The sequence below is a fragment of the Neomonachus schauinslandi genome, chromosome 9 (assembly GCF_002201575.2).
Source record: "Neomonachus schauinslandi chromosome 9, ASM220157v2, whole genome shotgun sequence".
Classification (NCBI taxonomy): Eukaryota; Metazoa; Chordata; class Mammalia; order Carnivora; family Phocidae; genus Neomonachus; species Neomonachus schauinslandi.
In genome coordinates, this window is record NC_058411.1 from 117,924,739 (window position 1) to 117,941,537 (window position 16,799).

General features: G+C 36.4%; 1 protein-coding gene across 2 annotated transcripts in view; it reads left to right on the top strand.

Annotated features, from left to right (window-relative positions):
* Positions 1-16,799, top strand: part of GABRB3 (gamma-aminobutyric acid type A receptor subunit beta3) — a 235,686-nt gene that overhangs the window by 176,536 nt on the left and 42,351 nt on the right. The gene's annotated exons all lie outside the window — the stretch shown is intronic.

A 16,799-nucleotide genomic window follows, 5' to 3' on the forward strand; every position in this document is an offset into this window, starting at 1 on the left:
GCTTCCTGATGAGAATCATCTCTCACCAGGTCTCCTAATGAAATCTCTTGAATCAGGAAACCAGACTGCTGCCTGGAACCCTGAGGAGCCCCTGGGCTTCCCTGGTTACCCTGGAAACCACCAGACCTTCCCATGATGCTCCACCACTGCTGGTGGCTAATTATTTGAATATCATCACCCTTGTTAAATGGTGATCTTGAAAATCTTTTGTCTCTTGTGTTGATTTTGCAATAATTTTTTTGTTTTGTTTTGTTTTAGAGTAATTTGTGTGTCTGTGTCTGTGTATCTGTGTCTGGGGGTGGGTGGGTAGGTGTGGATGTGAGTGTGTATATGCACACGTGTGTGTCTTTCTTGATCCCCTGGCCTAAAAGTGCCTCTGAGATCTTCTAGGAGTGACCACAGTTTTGAGTAGGACACAGGTGGATATCTTGGAGAAAACATTTATCATAAAATTTTGTGAATCCATAGGCCTTTAACTAAGACTCCCGCAGGTCTAAAGGAAATCATAACAACATATATTTAAATCCATATCATTGTGACTTTTACTGCTTCAAATGAGGAAAGGGGATTATTTAACATTGTCTTAAGTAGAAATTGTTGAGTGACTTTCTCAAAACAGCAATATATAGAATAAGAGAATTTTAGCAAAAAATCAGACTTTTTAACTGTAAGGGGAAAAAAGTGATGCATGTCAACCAAGCCATGGTATTACTGTGTTAAAAAAAAAAAGGTCAGATTGATGTTTCTGGGACATTTCGAGCATTTTGTATTTTTGCCTGGAAATAAAAAATGTGGATGTAAAATTCTGGAGGTTTTGACAAGCACATCAGTTCTACAAAAGATTACCCAGAAACCATGTGAGCATGAAATGAGGAGTCATGTCCCTCATTTATCTGCCCCCCAAAAAATGAATAGAAAAAGTGTGTATGTGTTGTGTGGGCTGGGGGGAAGAACAAAAAGAAACAAATATCAATAAAAATTAAGCCTAGATTTCTTAGCTTTTTAAAAAGATTTATTTATTTATTTATTTTAGAGAAAGAGAGAGAATGAGAACATGATCAAGGTGGGGAGCAGAGGGGAGGGAGGAAGAGAGAAGCAGACTCACTGCTGAGCCTGAGGTGGAGCCTAAGGCAGGGCTCAATCTCAGGACCCTGAGATCATGACCTAAACTGAAATCAGGAGTCGGATGCTTAATCACCTGAGCCATCCAGGCGCCCCTAGGCTTCCTGTCTAAACAAAACTTGCTATTTGGGTTCTCTCCATTTTTATTTCTGCATTCTTTATTTTCTTACCAGAGGTAGAATACGTTAGTATACCTCTATTGAAACTTTAACTGTTAGGATAGTGCCTAAGTCTATTCTGGCTGCTATAACAAAAGACCATAAGTTGGGTGGCTTATAAACAACAGACATTTATTTCTCACATTTCTGGAGCCTGCAATCCAAGATCAAGGTGCCAGTGTCGAGGGAGGGCCCACTTCCTCGTTCATAGTAGGCACTTTCTTGTTGTGTGCTCAGCTGGTGAAAGGGGCAAGGGAGTTCTGTGGGATCTCTTTTATAAGAACACTAATCCCATTCATGAAGGATCCACCCTCATTACTTAAGCTCCCACTTCCTAATACCACCACCTTTGGGGGTTAGGATTTCAACATATGAATTTAGTGGGGGGGACTTAAACATTCAGACCATAGTAGACAGAATGATATGATATGAATGAAAGAACTGTAATAAATTTCCAAGCTCTGTTTGGAAGTGTTGGATTTAACACCATAAAACATGCAAGAATAAGAAAAACCAAAAGAATAAAACTATATCCTTAGCTAATACTCTACTTGTACATTTATATATAAAAGTTAAGTAATTATATGATAAGCTATGGGAAGTTTTCAATAATAAACTTGGTATAATAACTTTAAGAACTCTCTAGTCAAATTTATATCCATTATACATCTCAAACAGCCTCTTAAGTCAGTAAATGGATTTCTAAATAAATAGCTGTTTTTATTCAAATGTAGTCTTAATATACTCCTTAGATCTTTATTTAGAATCTCATATTTTTGAAACAATTCTTCAGATCTCTGTGGACCTGGACAAGCTGTCAGAAAGAAAATCTCTAAACAATAGACCGCCACATTCTGCACATGCTTAACAGCTACCCTGTGCCATCTGATTCCTTTTGAAATTGGCTAATCTAGAAATTTCTGCCTTTAGGTTTAAAAATCACACATAGCTATAGATATTAATTTGAGTTTGAAGTAATTTGAATTTTCGGACAAGAAGCACCTTAGTATTTCAAAATACTGATAATGTTATTAAATTCATGTATATACATATTCTGCATTATTTTGTGTGAACTGAAGTACCATTTATATGTATTCTATTTTATACACACACACACACACACACACTCACATACAGTATATGTATCGTGTTTTCGGTAAAAAAACAGTGTGAGTGTTCACATTGGTAAGACACCCTCCATAGTCCTCTTGGCCCCAAACTTTATCATCCCTTTGCTCTTGTTCTCTTGTTGTGCTCACCGGATCATGTTAGTGACATGGCAAGCCAGGGATGGGCCAATGTATGAAACCCCAGTGATATAGTATATCCTTTTGGTATCTAGGTACCATGGCATGAACCTGAAGGAGGTCTGGTGCAACTGAGGACTTTAGCGAGTTAAACTCCCATGAAGGTTTATGGAGCACTAGGATTGTTGTTTGTCTCCTGCTTTTACAGTGCTGCTGATGAAGTTCCAGCCCAATAGGGATTGCTTTCTCCCTGGATATATCTCTGAGATACTGGTTGTCCTGGCTGTACCCCTGAGACATTAAGGTTGATTTTTTTCTCCCCATTGGAGACTGGGATTGCCTTCACCTGGCTATAGAGCAGTTGGGTACACTGGTAGGTCAATCAGTTAAGCTTCCCTAGGCTCCTTTTCCTATTCATGTCCAGTCATTGCAGTACAGGATCAATGAGGGCTTTTTCTTTATCAAGCGTAGATGAAGATCTCTGGCTGTGGATGAGCTATCCATGACGTAGGTTTGTACGTCATCTCAGTCTTATTCTGGGAAATCATTAATCCATTACTCTGATGATTCTGCAAAAGTGGTCGATGACTGCTCACACAGACAGTTGAGAATGATCACGTTCTTGTAGCGATAAAAGGTCATTATAAATCATGAACTATTTTTTCAATGACTCTTTTAGCCCCTTGAGTTTGAAACTTGAGCTAACACTACCTTGAGCTTATTGGCTTGAGCTCAGCTGAATAAAACAGTAATCTGAACCTCTTACACATGTTTAAGTCACCATTTGATGTGAGAGAATGCTCTAGATAGAGTATACATACCATCCTAAAATAAAACTGGGGCTCTTTGAATTTCCTTTGGGCAGCCAAACCTTTTCAGGAACTAGGAAGATCTTGGCTAAGATGTTTATGGATCTTGGTCCTATTCCTGTCACAGTTTTTCTGTTTTCTTTGGTGCTGGGCTGGAGTTTTTTTTGCTGCCTGTGAGAAGGCAGAGTCATCCCTCTCCTGCCTTCCCGTGTTTCTTTTTCAGTCAACTGATCATTTGATGTCACTGAATATCTCACCTAGCATCATTTTGTAACATGATCTTTTCTTCAGGCCATATACTTTGTCTTTGAACTTTTTTTTCTGATGCCAGGAATTGGTAATGGGTTCACAAAATAGTATTTGATTTGCTTCAAAAAGCACCTGAGAATCTAAGGTTGAGTCATCTTCATCAGAACAGTGTAGCCATGTTCTTCCTGAGAAGCTTATTGCAAAATTTGTTGGAAAATAAACCGCAATATTTCCACTTGCTATAAAAAATACTCAAAATTGTTAAAGTTGACAATCTGATAATGAAGAAGTTGAACGCAATGTTAAGATGAAACTACGACTTATTTCACAAGATTCAAATTAAGTCATCTAATTGGTTTGGCTGTCATCTTATTCTGAAACTGCTTTATACAGTGGTTCCGATCAGACATCTTTTTCCCCCAGAAAAGATGTAAGGTAACACAATTAATAAGGCCCATGTGAATTGAGCTCAGGTGTGCTTACTTCCCAAACTCCTGTTTCCCAGTCACTTTTATGTAAGTAAATAACTATTGATGAATTGCTTTCTAAAAAAGATTATGCTGGGACCCCTGCGTGGCTCAGTCAGTTAAGCATCAGACTCTTGATTTTGGCTCAGGTCATTCATGATCTCAGGGTTGTGGGATCGAACCCCATGTTGGGCTCTGTGCTCAGCACAGAGTCTGCTTGTCCCTCTCCCTCCCCCCGCTTGTGTGCTCTCTTTCCCTCTCTCTCAAATAAATAAATAAAATATTTTTTAAAAGAAGGATTATGCTAATTTTTACTCCTGCCAGCAATCAATTACATATTTAGGGTTGTGACACATGCTTTGGACTTTATCCTTATTTTGGCTACTGTAAATAACCTATCTATTTACCTCAGGGCTGGAGAAAATCGCTCATTTCATTTTAAATTCACACTCATAAAATTCTATGTCTTCCCTATGCTCACCCATTCCTTCCCTGCTTTTAAAGACTCTTTCACACCTTCACTTCAGTCACCTCCCACCACTCTCATTTGATGACATTGCCTCATACTTTAATTAAAAACGGAGAAGCCTCTTCATCTTCCCATTTCCCATCTAACATGCTTATTACTAATGCTTTGACTCCTCCACTCACTCCTTATCATGCTTCCAGAATGCAGACCTTCCTTCCACTCTTCAGAAGTATCAAGGATTAGGATGTGCCTGTCTTAAGGCCTCTGCAAATGCTTTTTGCTGGATGTAATACTTCACTTCTAGATGTTCATGTTTTTAGCGTTATGGAGTAATTATGTAACTGAGGACAGTTCAACTGTCACTTCCACAAGGAGAATCCTGCTTTGATCGTCTATTCCTTTTCTATTACAACATCTTGTCTTATTTTTATTATAGCACTTATTCAGATGTAATATTATCTTGTCATTTTATTGCATCTCTTATTTATTGACTTTTTGTATTTATCAATGATGGTGGGGGAAGCCACCATGAGAATTCTAATTCTTCTTTCTGTAGCATTTCTATTTTTATATTTTCTATTTAGATTCTTAATCCATCAGAATTTATCTTGGTTGGAATTATGCTCATTAAATATTACTTTGAACAAGTGTTATACTATATTCAATCTTTCCTACATAACTGTGACATTTCTGAATTCATTCATGTCTTCATTCATGGCTTGTGGCAGAGTTATGTCATTTTCTTTAGACAGCTCACTCATATTTTGATAAGGTTATTCCTATTCTTTATGTGTGATACTGTTAGGAATGGGATCATTTTTATGTTATTTTTCCAACTGATTTTACTGATATGTGGGAAAGCTATAATCTATTTGTTTATGACTATCTTTGTTTAGGCATTTATCCAATATCATATCCATCCAGGCTAACTGTTTGGTTAATACTCGTGAGGATTTTAGTCTAACAATCATATTGTTTATAATGATAAGTTTTATGTTCATTTTCATTAGTTTTATTCTTTTTTCTATTTCCTGATTATTGCATTGATTTCAACTTCCAGAAAATGAAACAATAGGGTTAACAGTGTACATTATTTCCTAGTCTTTTGTCATAATAAGAATGCTTCTTGTATCCCACTATGAAAAGATGATTTACATTTTCAGTTTAAGGTAGTTATGACTCATTCTTTTACTTCCACTAAAAAAGTATATTTTTTGACTACCAATTAGTTTCTGGGAACTGTGTCATGAGTTGGATAACACAGATAATCACCAACTTATGGAGTTTATATTCAAGAACTAATTATAAATCAGATAACTGACCCCAGATTATTTTTTCTTTATATATCAGAAATAAAAATAGATTTTATTAATTCACTCCTCTCTATTTGCTCACTTTCCTAATTTAACCTGTAACTGAGATGTATTAATTCCCTACCTTGATTCATCTTTAAATTCCTGAGATAAATCCTATTTTATCATGGTAGGCAATACTCTTTAAAAAACTGTTACATTTGTTTTGTTGATGGCTAACTTACAATTGTTTTTATTTTCACTGAAAAATAATTGACATAAAATGTTCTGTTGGTTTCAGGTGTACAACATATTGATTCAACAATTTGATATATTGCTCAAGCTTACCGTGATAAGTTCAGTCACCATACAATGTTATAATATTATTGACTATACCCCCTATGCTGTATTTTTCATCTCTGTGACTTATTTATTTTATAAATGGAAGTTTGTACCTCTTGATTCCTTTTATTCTACCAACCTCCAACCCCTTTCCCTTCTGGTAGCCACCAGTTTGTTCTCTGTATTTAAGAGTCTGTTTGTTTTTTGTTTGTTCCCTTGCTTGCTTTGTTTAGATTCTACATACAAGTGAAAGCTTATGGTATTTGTCTTTTTGTGTCTGACTTATTTTACTTAGCATAATACCCTGTAATTTCATCCATGTTGTTGCAAATAACAAGATTTCATTTCTTTTTATGGCTGAGTAATATTCTACAATGTGTGTGTGTGTGTGTGTGTATCACATCTTCTTTATCCATTCATCTATCAATGAACATGGGTTGCTTCCATAATCTTGGGTGTTGTAAATAATGCTGTAATAAACATAGGGGTGCATATATCTTTCCAAATTAGGGTTTTCATGGGCAAGGGTGGGGGGTAAGTGTCCATAGTGGAATTACTGCCTCATATGGGACTTCTATTTTTAATTTTCTGAGGAACTTCCATACTGTTTTCCACAGTGGTTGCATCAATTTACATTTCCACCAGCATGGGGGGGTCCCTTTTTTTCTACATCACTGCCAACACTTATTATTTTTATCTTTTTTGATATTTGACATTGGCTGGTGTGAGGTGATATCTCATTGTGGTTTTGATGTTTGATGGATGATGGATTGATGATTTTCCTGACGATTAGTGATGTTGAACATCTTTTTATATGTCTGCTGGCTATCTGTATGTCTTTGGAGAAATGTCTGTTCAGGTTCTCTCCCTTTTTTAACCAGATTGTTTTTTTTGATGTTGAGATGTGTTCTTCATATATTTTAGATATTAATCCTTTATCAGATATATCATTTGCAGATATCCTCTCCAATTTACTAAGTTGACTTTTTGTTTTGTTGTTCTTTTCCTTTGCTGTACAAAAGCATTTTATTTTGGTGTAATCCCAATAGTTTACTTTTGCTTTTGTTTCCTTTACCTGAGGAGACATATCCATAAATATGTTGCTATAATTATTCTTTTAAAAATCCTTAGACAACAAGTTTATTGGTGGTAAGCACACCTTGTGATCTAGTTTATTTGTCCCCCAACATCCCTTTGCACACTGTTCAGTGAGGTATTTCTTCACCTTATAAAAATTTGGGCAGATCTCATGGTTTTCTGCCAATGTTTTAGTAATAGTTCTTTTTCATCTTTATGTGACACAGGAATTCTCAGGTCAGTGTTCAATACTAAGTTCAGATTTAGCATTAATATTTACTCTTTCCATAGCCCAGCCCTATTTTAGGCTAGAAGCATGTAGTGGCAAAGGGAGGATAGTTGATTTCTCAGCCTTCCTGATTCTGCTTTCCTCTATACCCCTCCCACCCCACAACCTAGGTTGACAGCCTACCTATGACTCCTCCCATTTTGAAGATTTAGGGGGTGGAGGGAAAATAAGGAAGAAAAGTTTTACTTGAGCTAGTACCATTTTTTTCATGGCTTCATACTCTCTGGACTTAGAAGATATTGAAAATTGACTCTTCTCAGAGCTTCCCACCAGGAGGCACCTTTCTTCAGCTGGTCCCTTGACCAGCATTGGGGGTTGGGAGAATAGGAGAGTAGGCTATGTTTCTATTCTGTGGAGTCCCTTGGAACTCTTTCCTCAGCTCTAAGAATCCATCTTTCATAGTCAGTTTCTATCTCTCTACCCTGTAGGCAGCCCTGTTATAGAAGATCCAAGATAACTTTGGATCTTCCATTTTTTTCCATGTAGCTCATTTTTTCCTGTAATCCACGGGAAATATGCCTGCATTCCTAATCTAACAATCCAGTTGCTATTCAATCTCCTCTATTCCTACCACCTCAAGACTACTCTGATTGTCCCAAGTATGAAGCAGACACCATTCCCCCTGGAATCCCAACTGAAGGAGTTAATCTCCATAGGGATGGCTGAAGACCATCCCAAGAAATCTATTCCCAGGTTAGTTCCTTCTTTCGCATTACTCTGACTCCAGTTAAGATCTATGACTTGGCTGAAGTTTCTAAGAACCATGGACCAATTCACTGAAATTCCCTAGTAAATTATTCATTGGTGAGGTGGTAATGTGGGGCACTCACACATTTGTGATATATACCATACAGATTCTGTTAAATATATCAATAGATTATATCTGTCTTTATATTTCATGGTATGTTTTGACATAACATGAATCAAGAAGATTCTTTTTGTATGTTGTGAAGTAGATTATATTATATAGTAAATATCTATTCCTAAAAGGGTTAGTATTCCTGTAAGTACTTTTAAAAATTACTCATAAATATACACGTCATATGAAATGTTTCGTATAGACGCATGGTACTTTGAATAGGCTCTTGAATGACATTTTCTACCCTGGCACACAAGGCTTCAGTTTCTGCTATACTTATAGTTTTCTCTAGATTTTCTTCTTGCACCAATCTTGAAAATTCACGTTTTTCAGGAAAATGTCCTTTTTTATCTGGACCTTCTAAATAATTAGCATGTGTATATGCATTGCCCCCTAGAATACATTATTATATGCCATTTTTCATTTTTAATTTTGTTCAGTAACATAAAGAAATACTCATTTTTTATATTTTTAAAGGGATAGCTTTTGATTTTATATCATAATTCCATTTATTAATTTCTGCTTTATCTTTATAAACATCCCCCTCCTCTTGATTTTAAAGATGTCTTTATTGGGGAGTGATATCAGCAAAATGGCAGATTAAGAAGCTTTAGGCTCTTGTTTCTGTACAGAAATATCAAAAAATAAGCAGAAGCTGTCTGAAATAACTTTGTAGGAGCTCTGGAAAACATTCCAAAGTTTGCAGAAGCCAACCAAATGCCAAATAAAGAAAAAACTATATTCAAAAGAGTTGGAAAGTTTTGTGACATTTTTTACCTGCCATTTCCCCATCCCCTCCCTGGTTCAGGGGCAGGTGGCAGCCTAGTTACCAGTTTCCTCCCTTGCACTGGAGGGAACAGAGGAAACCTTTTTTGTAAATTATTGTGTACATATGTTCTCAGTTGTCTGGAGGGTAACTGAAGGACTGAAGCACGATGCTCGTCTCTATTTACAGAGATAACTCATAATGCAGGCAGGAAAAAAAAGCAGGTTGTGCTCATAAAGGCTACATGTCTACAAACCCATAGGTGTCCAGGGCAAGAGACTCAGGGTAGAAATATGAAATAGACCATGGAAGGCCCAAAGGAGAAGCTGGAGTGAGACTCTGAGAAATCAGGTTATTCAAAAGCAGCTAAGTATACTGAATTTAGAAAGCTATGCATATGCCCAGGCAAAACAGTCCCAAGAAGACCTTAAGTTTTTACCTTGGCTGATACCTAGGCTCAGGGCCATCCTAGCCAAGTGGTGAAAGAATGTGCCAGGACAGAGCCAATCTGCAAAGACAGGAAGAGATGCCTGTTTTCTCTATTTATTGTTTGTTTGTTTGGGTTTTTTGTTTGTTTGTTTTGGCTCCTGCCATTCAAAAACATCTCTGTTAAAACATTAACTGAATATGAACTAATAGAACAAAGATTTTGCTGATTTTATTGATAAAGTATTTTTTTAAAAAGTTTAGAAATACCTCAAAATAAATGAATTGTTAAAGCCTTCCTAAAAAAGAACAACAAGAACAAAAAAGATAGCAATCCCTGTGGGAAGGAAAAAAAATCTGATTTTTAGAGTTACAACATTATAATAGTCAAATGACCAATTTTCAAGAAAAATATCACAAGACATACAAAGAAAGAATAAAACATAACTCATTCAAAGGAATAAAATAAATTGACAAAACTGTCCTTGAATATGCCCAGACATTGGACTTACTGGATGAAGACTAAATTGTCTGTCTTAACTATACTCAAAGAGCTAAGGGAAAACATGGACAAAGAAACAGAAGGAAATTGAGAAAATGATACATGAATAAAATGAACAAAATAAAAGAAAGAGATAGAAATTATAAAAGGGACCAAACAAATTCTGAAGCTGAAAAACCCGGTAAATCACACGAATTCACTAGAAGGGGTTGGTTCACCACCAGATTTCAGCAGCCAGAAGAAAAAATCAGCAAATTTGAAGATAGGACAATTAAAATGATCAAGTCTGAGAACAGAAAGAAAAATGATTGAAGAAAAGCAAATGAAGCCTAAGGGACTTGTGAGAAACCATCAGGTGCACCAAGAAATGAGCATGAGAAAGATGCACAGTATTGGCTAAAAAGATCTCTGAAGCTGATAAAAAACATGAATCCTCAAATCCAAGAAGCTCAATGAACTCCAAGTAGGATAAAACCAAAGAGACCCACACTAAGACACATATAATCAAACTGTGAAAAGCCACAGAGAGAATCTGGAAATCATCAAGAGTGAAGTAACTCATCCTATATAGAGGAGCCTCAAAACAAATTATCAGCCATTTTTTTTTTCATCAGAAACCTTGGATACCAGACGGCATGGAATGATTAAATATTTGAAGTGTTGAAAGATAACACCTATCAAAAAAAAATTCTAAATCTGGCAAAACTGCCCTTCAGAAGTGGAGAGAAATTAATAAATTCCCAGGTAACAAAACCTGAGGGACTTCATTACTACTAGACCTGCCCCACAGGAAAGGCTAAAATGTGTCTTCAGTTTGAAATGAAAGGATACTAGACAGTAACTTGAAGGTATATGAATATTAAAAGATCCCCAGTAAAGGTAAATGAAACTAGTATTACTTTAATTATTTTTTATAACTCATTTTTTCTGTTATTGAAAAGACAAGTGCTTAAAAATAATTGCAAAGCTATGTTGTTAGGTACACAATGTATAAAGATGCAATTTGTAACATCAATAACATAGGGTGGTGCAAAGCAAATTGAGAAGAGATTTTATATGTGGTTAAAGTAAAGCTTATGTCAACTCAAATTAGATTATTATAATATTAAGATGTCATATATAATCCCCAGGGTAACCAAAAAGAAAATATCTATAGAATATACATAAAGGAAACAAGAAGAGAATCAAAACATCTCACACAAAAAAAAATCAACTCAACAGAAAAGAAAAAAATGGAGGAAATGAAGGAACAAAAGGCTACTGAACATACAGAAAACAGCAAAAATGTAGAATTCTTTCCTTATTAGTGATTACTTTAAATATAAATAGATTAAACTCTTCACACAATAGCTAGAGATTGGAAGAATGGATACAGAATAAAACAGGATCCACCTATATGCTATTTACAAAAGACTCACTTTACATCTAAAGACATACATAAATTTAAAGTGAAAGGATAGAAAATGTATATTCCATACAAATAGTAACAAAAGAGCTGAAGTGGCTATACTAATATTAAGTCGAAGACTATAACAAGACAAAGAAGAACACCATATACTGATAAGTCAATTCTCTAAGATTTGACAGTCATAAATATATATATGCACCAGACATCAGAACTCCAAATATATGGAATTGAAATGAGAATTAGACAATTCTACAATAATACCAAATTTATGAGATGCCGGCAAACAGTGTGAAGAGGAAAATTTATACCTGTAGATACATACATTGAAAAGAAGAAACCAACTTTACACCTTAAGAAACTAAAAAAAGTAAAGTAAAATGAAAGCTAGCATAAAGAAAAAAAGAATAAAGAGTAGAGTAGAGATAGATAAAATAGAGAATACTAACACTATATAGAAAAATCAATGGAATGAAAATTAGGTCCTTTGAAAAGATCAGCTAAGTAGAGAGATCTGCTACTCCAGCTATTGCTGCCCAACAAAAATCCTTATACTCTGTGGCTAAATTGTGTTTGTTTTGTTTTAAGATTTTATTTATTTATTTGACAGAGAGACACAGCAAGAGAGGGAACACAAGCAGGGTGAGTCAGAGAGGGAGAAGCAGGCTTCCAGTGGAGCAGGGAGCCCGATGCAGGACTCGATCCCTGGACCCTGGGATCATGACCTGAGCTGAAGGCAGACGCTTAACAACTGAGCCACCCAGGCACTCCTCCATTTCTGATTTTTGTTATTTGAGTCTTCTCTATTTTTTCTTAGTTGGTCTAATTAAAGGTTTGTCTACTTAGCTGATCTTATGTTATACCATATACAAAAATGAACTAAAAGTGGATCAGATATGTAAATTGGAGCTAAAACTCTAAAACTCTTAGAAAAAGATGGGAAAAGCCTCATGACATCGGATTTGGCAATGATTTCTTGGATATGACATTAAAACACAGGCAACAAAAACAATAACAAAATATACATTGGACTACTGCAAAATTAAAGACTTCTGTGCATCACAGGACACAATCAACAGACTGAGAAGGTAACCAGGGGAAGGGGAGAAAATACTTGCAAATCATATATCTGATAAAGGTAGTTAATATTCAGATTATATAGAGAACTCCTACAAATCAATAACAACAACAACAACAAATCAAACAATCAGTTTAAAAATAGGCAAAGGACTTGAATAGTCTATTTCTCCAAGAACGATAAACAAATGGCCAATAAGCATGTGAAAAGATGCTTAACATTATTAGTCACTAAGGGAATGAAAATCAAAACCACAGTGAGATACCATTTCATACCCATGATGGCTATTATGAAAAAAAAAGAAAAGAAAATAAGGAAGGAAGGAAGGAAGGAAGGAAGGAAGGAAAGAGGGAGGGAGGGAAGGAGGGAAGGAGGAGGGAAGGAGGGAGAAAGAAAAGAAAAGAAAAAAGAAAAGTGTTGGCAAACTTATAGAGTAATTGGAATCCTTATGCATTGCTAGTAGGAATATAAAATAGTTCAGCCACTGGGAAAAGCAATATGACTACTTCTCAAAAAGTTAAACATAGAATTATTGCAAGGTCCAGCAATTCCAATTCTAAGTATATACCAAAAGAAACAAAAGCAGTGACTCAAACAGTTTTACACCTATGTTCACAGCAGCATTATTCACAATAGCCAAAAGTTAGAAACAAACCAAATGTACATCAACACATAAATAAACAAAATGTGGTATATACATACAATGGAATATTATTTAGCCTTAAAAAGATATAGAATTCTGACATATGCTACAACAAGAATGAATTTAGAAAATGGTAAATGAACGAAGCCTGGCACAAAAGAACAAATATTACATGATTCCACTTATGTGAGGTACCTAGAATAAGTAAATTTATAGAGAAAGTAGAAGACAGGTTACTAGGTCTGGGGGCAGGGTGGGGGAGGGTGGCAGTGGAGAATGGGGAGTTAGTGTTTAATGGGTACAGAGTTTCTGTTTGGGATGATGAAAAGTTCTGGAGATGGATTGTGGTGATGGTTGCACAGCAATATGAATGTCCTTTGCACTAAACTGTACACTTAAAAATGGTGCAAATGGTAAATATTAATCATTTTAACCCAATTTTTAAAAAAATAATTCTTTATTGTTTCATGTTTAATTTGTTGACTGTATGCTGTTTGTTTGTTTGCTCTGCTTGTCTAATAAAACTGTTTCATACCCATTTTCTGTCCTATACCTATCTTCTCTCTGTTTTCAAATCTCTGTCTTCTTCTGCCTTTAGGAAGGTTCTACATGTTTGCCCTCTCCTTTCCACTTTAACTGCTGTCCCCAGACAGGAACAGCACCATCATGTGGGAAATTCAGAATTAAAGACCCACCCCAGACCTTCTGCTCTGAATCTGCTTTTAACAAAACCCCTCAGTGACTTGTATGCCCATTAAAGTTTAAGAAGACATCCACGTCATTAAATTATTTTCCGCTGTGTCAATTCTACTCTCTGTCTTCAGTATAAATTTCAATTCAGTGCCTATGGCTGGGAATCCTAGCATTCTTTTCTTAGCTTTATAGCATTTATCTATGCCTTTATCTCAGGCTCTTCTTTCCCTATGTCTCCCTGCTCTTGTTCTAAAGAGAGCATATGCATTCATGTCTTTAACTACCAGACATGTATCTTCCAAATGTTTCAACTTTCATTTTCTTCACTTCCATACTTTTCATAGAACACCTTTTTGTTTTATTTATGATTATCCTTAGGTGGGATATATCCTAGAGACAAAGTGATTTTCTAGTGAGACTAATGGATATGGTGACCTTGGTCTCCTTCTGCCTCACTCTCACCTTGGAAGCCTTAGCCCCTTAGGGTATAAATCTGAAAATTTGGTTAATGTACTCCATTTGGTAATGCCTAATTGTGTTCATTCAGAGTAGGACCCTCACTTCTGACTGCTGGGTTAACTGACTAGGCCCTGAAGTCAGATGCAATGTATGATACTTCGAATAGAATCTTAATGATATCTTCCACTCTGGTATGCATGGCTTCCAAGTCCTGTGGATATCTACCTTTAGCAGCAATGGATTTTCTTTGAGTGGGTGGGTTATATGTATTCGACTGTGTTCCCCAACCACTTTCAACCAGAGTCATGTCCTCTGAAGCTATAGAGGGAAGGAGAGAGACAGAGAGAAAGAGAGAGAGGGACTGGGGGGTTGGGTTAGTGGGCAAGGCCAGACCACTCATTTGTCTGGCTCAATGCTGTTTTCTAGCCCTTTCCAGGGGAACTTACTGTGGTGATGAAGATGCTCTATAATCTATACTGTCTGATACAGTAGTTGCCAGCCATTTGTGGCCATTGAGCACTTGAAATGTGGCTAGTGCTGTGTATGTATACACACACACACACACACACACACACACACACACACTGGAATATTATGCAGCCATCAAGAAATGAAATCTTGCCATTTGCAACGATGTGGATGGAAATAGAGGGTATTATGTTAAGCGAAATAAGTCAGTCAGAGAAAGACAAGTATCATGATCTCACTGATATGAGGAATTTGAGAAACAAGACAGATGATCATAGGGGAAGGGAGTGAAAAATGAAATAAGACGAAACCAGAGAGGGAGACAAACCGTAAGAGACTCTTAATCTCAGGAAACAAACTGAGGGTGCTGGAGTGGAGAAGGGTGGGAGGGATGGGGTGGCTGGGTGATGGACACTGGGGAGGGTATGTGCTATGGTGAGCGCTATGAATTGTTTAAGACTGATGAATCACAGACCTGTATCCCTGAAACAAAGAATGCATTGTATGTTAATAAAAAAAGGTTTTTTTTTTTTAAAAGAAAGAAAAAAGAAATGTGGCTAATGCATCAGAGGAACTGAATTTCAAATTTGATTTCATTTTAATTAATTTAAAATTTAAATGTAAAATAGTCATATATGCCAGTGTCTACCATTTTGAACAACATATTTCTAGATGTGAAACACTGCCAAGTGACATAATCAGACCCAGATAGTTGGGGAGTACTTTCCTGGTACTTTCAAACTGATTCCTCCTTTCCTCTTTAGAGTGTGGAGCCTGTGGTGTTCTCCTTAAGAACTTCCTCAATCATCCACTCTGTTCTGTTCCTGGCACATGATTAAGGATCTGGCATACGCCTTTCTGTTGGTTTTGGTTTTCAGCACTATTACCAGTTTTGGCCTTTGTGTTGCTTTATCACCATATTGTTTGAAAATCAGGAGGAGATGCATCAGGGCCTGTCTCATTTGCCTTATGTTACTACTCATTTCACCAAGATTGATATTTCTAAAATGATAGTGGATTTTTCCTGAAACATGGAGATAGATGCTCCTGTTTTGGAAAAATGCTATCTACAAAGGGCTTTGCTATCTTATAACACTCCTGAGAAGTATCACATTGTGATTTCCATTCATTTATAGGAAAATTTATGCTTTTCTATGTACGTTGTTACCTGTGTTGATTGTTGTATCTCTTATCTATTGCCATAATGTTTCTGTGTAACAAATAGCTAGAAAGCCTCAATGCCAGATGATAGTAAGTGCTCATTACTTGTGTGTCTGTGTGATTAATGAGTATCTCTGCTCATCCTGGCTAGCTCATTCACAGACCTGGGGCTGGATGGTCTCTGCAGGGATGAGTGGGCACCTCCATCCTGCTCCCCATGGCCATTCTCTGCCTAGGACAAGCAGATTCATCTGAGCATGGTTTTCTCACAGTAAAGGCAGAAGCACAAAAGAAGACTAGAAACAGAATGCCTATTGGGAGCTAATCTTGAGACTGACACATTGTCACTTCCACAGTTCTGTCAGACAAAGCAAGTCACAAAGTTGGGCCTTATTCAGGAGGTGGGCAGACAGCTTCTTTTTAGTGAGAAGAATTGTAAATGACATGGCTAAGAGAGTGGATATTGGGAAACAAGGAAAGAATGGGGCTGCCAACACAATCAACTTAACCCAAGGACTTTCCCAGCAACATGCTCAAAGAATCTGCATACCAAAGGCTTTCAGACAGTTCTGTGAATGTATTTTCTTATATTTTTTGTAAAATGAAACAAAAATTAGAGTAAGTTAAATGTTGGTTTATGCCTTGTATTTTTTCTACATTAAATAGTAAGCACTTGCTTTAGAATAAAACTAGATTTCAGGGATTAAATCCAAGAAGGACTAAGCTATCTCTTTCCCTTTCTACTTCTTGAGTGTCATGCTGTCTGCTTATGCTTGATCTCCCATATCTTCAAAGTCATTGTTTTGTTCAGTGACTAT